Genomic DNA, 6,397 nt, shown 5'->3' on the forward strand with positions numbered 1-6,397 from the left:
CCGTGGTGACAGGGGGCCACCCACGTACCTAGGTGGAGAGGGGCTTGGAAGTGCCTGTGTGTGCAGCTATATCATCACAGCTGTTAGTGGGGATCAAAAGTCAGAACTTCAGACCCCGAATCACCCACCCCTTCCCCTTGCATTAAAGCAGTAAGGCTTTATCCCCGACAGCAGGGGGAAGTAACAGGTATTAGAATTATTTCTATCCTTTCTTGCTTTCCCATGAAACAAGGCCCATCAATTTACAACACAGCTTGAGAGGAAAATATGAAGCTCCATTCCCCTCTTATGTTAATATAAATCAGGAACACAGCAGAACCTCCGAGTTACAAACACCTCAATGGAGGTTGTTCGTCACTCTGAAACGTTCGTAACTGAACAAAACGTTATGGTGGTGTTGACGTCGCTAGGCCTCACCCTAGGTAACTCGGGAGGGTGGAAGGCCACTGAGTGTCAATGAAGCCTTCCTGCACTAGGCCTAAGTGAACCAAACTCTATCCTTCCATGTTTAAACTCTAATCAATCTCAAATGCCAGGTGCAATTGGAATATGTAAGCAACCAGTTATCTGTGTGCAACCCCCTGCTCAAGCAGTAATAATGAGGCCTGCATGTTTCTGGCTGAAGGGAAAAAGGACAAGATAACGGTTTAAAGAAGTTACTAACAAGCTAGGCTTATAGCTGCCAAGAATGACTTAACTATTACCAGGGACGGGAGGGGCAGAGGGAGGAATGGGGGGGAGAAAGGGAGGACTAGAGGGCAAAGGGGGGGGGGTGAGGCTTAACTGCAAAATGTATAAAAGAAGAAAAACTGTTCCTGTTAATGTGCTTGATTTGAGACTTGTCTGTCTCCTTGCACCGCTTTGGGATCCCAAATAAACTTTGTTTGCTTCTCCCCCTGGTGTGTTTATTGACGCGAAGCACACCGGGCAACGAACCCGCTGTTGCTTTGCCTTGGGCACTCTGTGCTGGCAACAGTTTTGGCGCCCAACGTGGGGCTCGAGGCTGAAATTTAGCCTTGCCCGGACCCCTCTCGGAGGTCAACAGATTGCGGCGACGACCGACGCCCAGCGCGCACCGGTGACTTTACCGGGGGCCTCGGCGAAGACGTGGTTTGGTCGACCCCAGAGGGCACAACGGTGCAACGCGCTCGAGTAGTGGAGAAGCAGCTGCGGGCGACGGTGGGGAACCGGTCCCATGGATAGGGCGACGGTGCAGAACCGGACCCTTGGATAAGGTAGGAACAGTCCAGTGGGGACTTTATCTGTCTTGACCTGGGGACGCCCAGTGTCTACCTGTTATGACCTGGGGACGCCCAGTGTCTCCCTATGGGGCAGGGACAGAGTATGGCAGACAGGGCAAGGTGTACACCCTTGGAATGCATTCTGGTGAATTGGAAAGTGTTTGGCGCAAATCCAATAACTAAAAGTAAACTGAAAAGGTTCTGTACAGTAGACTGGCCTCAATATCAGCTAGAGGACCAGGAAAGGTGGCCACCGGAGGGATCACTTAATTATAACACGATCCTTCAATTACTTCTGTTTTGTCAGCAAACGGGTAAATGGAATGAACATATGTATGTACAGTTGTTTATGTTGCTAAGAGATAGGTTAGATATTTTGCAAAAGCGTAATTTGACTCCGACAGGTTCGGTAGTAGCTACTGTTAGTCCCCAGAACCCCGCCACGGCTGTAATGGCAGGTCCGGTGTCCCCTTCGGCTATCACACCCCCACCATATAAAGACAAGGTGTCTCAGGTCCCAGAGATTGCCCCCTCGGTGGAATTTTATCCGTTGATCACTGAGACCGTGGTGTCCAGACATGGCTCAGATAGGAATCAGGCCACTACTATGCAGGTTTACACCCATGTGCCTTTTAACCCGGTGGACCTAGCAGCCTTTAAGGCACAGGCAGGGGAATTCTCTACGAACCCAAGCAAGTTTATCTCGGTCTTTGAAGGGTGCCTGGCTAGCTGTAACCCTGACTGGGATGATTGTAATGTCCTTATGCGGACCCTACTGTCTGAGGTGGAGCATAATCAGGTTGTGTCTTAAGAAAAGGAAAAGAGGCAAGCGAAAATGATGGTCACAGCAGTACAGGCCGGTGGCAGGGGAAAATTCCAGGAAGGTGGAAGGGGCCGGGGAATAAGAGGACGTGGGCGCCCTGGCTCACAGGAAAGATGTCTGGGTCGCAACCAGTGTGCCATATGCCGGAAGGAGGGACATTGGAAAAATGAGTGCCCCGAAAGGGAAGCTACCCCTATAATGACAGCGAAGGATCAAGAATAGGGGTGTCAGGGAAGATGGACTATCCTGCCCCTGGAACTCCAAGTAAAAATGCGGGTGGGAGATTCGGACATAGACTTTTTAATAGACTCTGGAGCTGCACGAACCGCCGTAAACCAACCCCTGCAGCTGCCTGTGTCAGAGTCCCTCACAGTGGTCGGTGCCACAGGGAAAGGAACCAAGTGCCCAGTATATGCCCCAGCGGAATGTGCTTTGGGAAACAGAACTCTATCTCACAAACTGGTTTACCTCCCTGATTGTCCAACACTTCTACTAGGACGGGACCTGCTTTGTCGCTTAGGAGCCACCCTGCATTTCACCCAAGATGAAATAACCCTCACCTTACCCCCAGAGAATGCCTGGATAATGACCCTTGCAATTGAGCCCTCAGCCATGCAAGCCCCAGAGTGGAGCAAGTGGGAAGACAAAAGGAGGGTTAAAAAGCAGCTTTGCTAGACAGTGTGGGCCCAGGGATTTAAAAATTCCCCCACTCTGTTTGGCCAGGCCCTGGCCAGAGACTTGGAGGAGTGGGACAATGAGGACAGGGTCCTCCTCCTGCAATATGTGGATGACTTGTTAATTGCCGCTGTGGGTCTCATCCCTTGCCTTAAAGCCACTGTGAGCCTCGTGAACTTTGTTGGACTCCTCAAAAGTGGGTGTGCTCGTCCTGGTTTGTTGCTCCAAAGCTCTGTATAGAAGTTATTTTACTGGAAGGGTGTATAATGGCAATGTGTATGTGTTCATTGTTGGGAAAAGGTGTATAAGTGAAGAGTGGAAGTTTCCTTTGTAAGTTAAAAGAAGCCAAGAAGGAGAGCAGGAAAAAGAACAGAACGAGTTAACTGAGGGAAAAAATATAGCTAGCAAGCTCAGTCCAAAGATAAGATGCTGGCACCATCCAAGGACACTATCCAGAGCTAAGACTTGGCCGACAGCCAAGAAAAGGGGGGGCCTGAATGTGCCCAAGCAACTATGAGATCTGCAAAACACTGTCAGGCATTAATGAAATGTGTTAGGTTTCTTTTCTCACAGAAAAAAGACGTACTAACCAAAGACCCTAGCAGCCCTGCCACTCATTGAAACAAGGAGACCGAGTCTACGTAAGGTCCATCAACGAAAAACTGCTTTGGCTCCACACTGGAAAGGCCCTTTCCAAGTCCTGTTAACCACCAACACCGCTGTGAAGTACCAAGGACTGCCCATCTGGACCCAGGCTTCTCACTGTAAAAAGACCCCTCCACCTCAGGAGGACTCTCCGACTGATGATAAGCCTATTTAAAGACAGGGTGATGTGCTAGTAACCTCTCCCCTGTATGATGCTGAACCACACTGTTTTAGGAAAAGAGAAGAAGGAACACTTGCTTCATTGAAACCACAAAGTCCAGGAATTCCTGACTACAAAAGACATTAAGAACTGACCCTGGTGAAGAAACAAAGAATTATACGCTGGCAGGGAGGCTCTTACACCCCTGGCCTCCCAGGTACAGGCTGAATGTCTAGTCTGCCAAAAGAACAACCCTCGACCAGGAGTGTCAGTGCCACCAGCCACTCTGGAACCTACCCCAGGCCCAGGGCTGGTTTGGCAAATAGACTTTACTGAGTTCCCCCAGACCCAAGGATTCAAATACCTTTTCGTCTTGGTGGATCGATTCAGCGGATGGCCTGAAGCCTTCCCACGCCATAACAACACTGCCAAGACGGTGGCTCTGAAATTTGTCAAGGAGATCATTCCCCGCTTCGGACTCCCCCAGTGGATGGAATCTGACAACGGAACACACTTCACATCCCAAGTTGTTCAAAAGATATCGGATGCCCTACAGATCCCCTGGAAGCTCCACACTCCATAGCGACTGCAGGCCAGTGGAGTAGTGGAACGCACAAATCAGACACTTAAGCGGCACCTCTCAAAGGTGTGACAAGAGACTTCCCTTAAGTGGCCTGATGCCTTACCCCTTGTTTTGCTCCACATGCGCGCTCTCCCAAAGGGCAGGTTAGGGCTCAGTCCCTTCGAGATTATGTTTGGAAGGGCATGGCCTATGAACGGTACACCGGTTCTGGCAGGGAAGTGGGAAATGGGGTGTGGCTTTTTATCTCAGTACATGTGCTCTCTGTCTGCTGTTCTCTGTTCTCTCCACAGGTATACCAGAGATTTGCAGCCTCTCCTGCTGGATGCCCCTGTCCATTCCTTGCAGCCAGGCGATTCCGTTCTCGTTTGGACCTGGAAGGACAAGCCTCTCCAAGAGAAGTGGAAGGGACCCCACACCGTCCTGCTGGTCTCCCACACAGCAGCAAAGGTCAAGGGACACAAGAACTGGATTCAATCACTCCCGTCTGAAGGCAGTGCCCGCTCCTGAACGGTGGACCGTCCAGCCTATGGAAAAAGACTACCAGCGACGACCTGAGACTTAAACCGTTATTCAAAAGACAATAAGGCCTGCTGGGAATGCCCTGTGGTCTCTTTGGACAGTCGCAGCGCACTCCCCGTGAAAACTCTAAGCGTTGGTTGTGTTTACTCTCACAGGGCCGGCCTAACATGGTGGCCTGGTCCTTTTGTTTTTAATCTGCCTACTATTGGTAATTGATATTTTGTGGGTATTTGGGGAATTGTAATTGTTAGGCCCTAGGGTCACCTGCCCAGCATGAGTTCAGGTCCAGGGTCTGCCACAGTGGTACTCTTTGCCATAGGGACACTCCTTTCGTTACCTCCTGTTTCCCCCAGGCACATGTGGGATGGAAAGGGATCCCTACTAACTTGGAAACAAAAACACATATGAGTCCTTGAAGGTTTGCTTTGCCCAAGAGTTTAACCTCTCTAACTGCTGAGTATGCTCCCAAATCCTGCACCACGCAGCAGGGTTACCCTGGAGGGTGGTCCCCCAAAATTGGTCAGATATCTGTTGGGGATGGTTCAGTAGGGGAAGAAATACCTCGGGTACCCCCTTGTGACAAAACTGTACCATTAAATCCCAGTATGCATTAAGGGACAACCCCTGGCCGCCCCAGGCAGCGTAAATCTTTGTATGCCACCTCAGAGCCCATTAAGGAAGGAGACAGGTTGGGTATGATCCTCCTCCCATCCTATGGGGTGGAACGGCTAACCCAATTTTATCATAGGCTCTCTGTGTTTCTCACCACATTCGCCAATGAAACCTTGGCCATAGAGAAGAGCTTTAACTCAGAGCTATACCAGCTCCGGTTGTTGTCCCTGCAAAACAGACAGGCCTTAGATTATGTTTTAGCCTCCAGGGCGGGGTGTGTGCCCTTATTGGGAATGAATGTTGTACTTATGTCCCAGAAAACTCACAGGACATTAACAAGCACGTCCTGTCGGCCAAACAGGCTTTCAAGCAGTGGAAGGCCCAGGAAAGGAAACCCACAGTTTTCGATTCCCTTTGAAGTTGGTTGCCCAACCTAGGAGGACTGGGGGGTGGCCTTGTGCGTCTCCTCCTCACTGGTGTGGTACTGTGCCTGGTCACCCTCCTCCTAATTGCTTGTTTTAAAATGCTCCTCCGTAAGCTTTGTGCCCCCCCGTTCCTCAAAAATCCCGGCATACCCTCTCATTGAAAACCCCAGCTTCATAGCACTTAATCATATCTTGTCCACAGAATATGAGAAAACTCAGCCAAAAGCTTGTTGAGTATTCTCAAAGGAGGGAGTTGTTGACGTCGCTAGGCCTCACCCTAGGTAACTCGGGAGGGTGGAAGGCCACTGAGTGTCAATGAAGCCTTCCTGCACTAGGCCTAAGTGAACCAAACTCTGTCCTTCCATGTTTAAACTCTAATCAACCTCAAATGCCAGGTGCAATTGGAATATGTAAGCAACCAGTTATCTGTGTGCAACCCCCTGCTCAAGCAGTAATAATGAGGCCTGCATGTTTCTGGCTGAAGGGAAAAAGGACAAGATAACGGTTTAAAGAAGTTACTAACAAGCTAGGCTTATAGCTGCCAAGAATGACTTAACTATTACCAGGGACGGGAGGGGCAGAGGGAGGAATGGGGGGGAGAAAGGGAGGACTAGAGGGCAAAGGGGGGGGGGTGAGGCTTAACTGCAAAATGTATAAAAGAAGAAAAACTGTTCCTGTTAATGTGCTTGATTTGAGACTTGTCTGTCTCCTTGC

The 6,397-nt window shown here is 50.0% G+C and overlaps 1 long non-coding RNA gene across 1 annotated transcript; it reads left to right on the forward strand.

Annotated features, from left to right (window-relative positions):
* Nucleotides 1–809: 809 nt before the first annotated feature.
* On the forward strand, nucleotides 810–5,045 carry LOC128847773 (uncharacterized). The gene is made up of 2 exons (XR_008446949.1): nucleotides 810–1,235; nucleotides 4,418–5,045. It is a non-coding gene; the product is annotated as an uncharacterized LOC128847773 (long non-coding RNA).
* Nucleotides 5,046–6,397: the final 1,352 nt, after the last annotated feature.

This window comes from Malaclemys terrapin, chromosome 13 (genome assembly GCF_027887155.1).
Source record: "Malaclemys terrapin pileata isolate rMalTer1 chromosome 13, rMalTer1.hap1, whole genome shotgun sequence".
Taxonomy (NCBI): domain Eukaryota; kingdom Metazoa; phylum Chordata; order Testudines; family Emydidae; genus Malaclemys; species Malaclemys terrapin.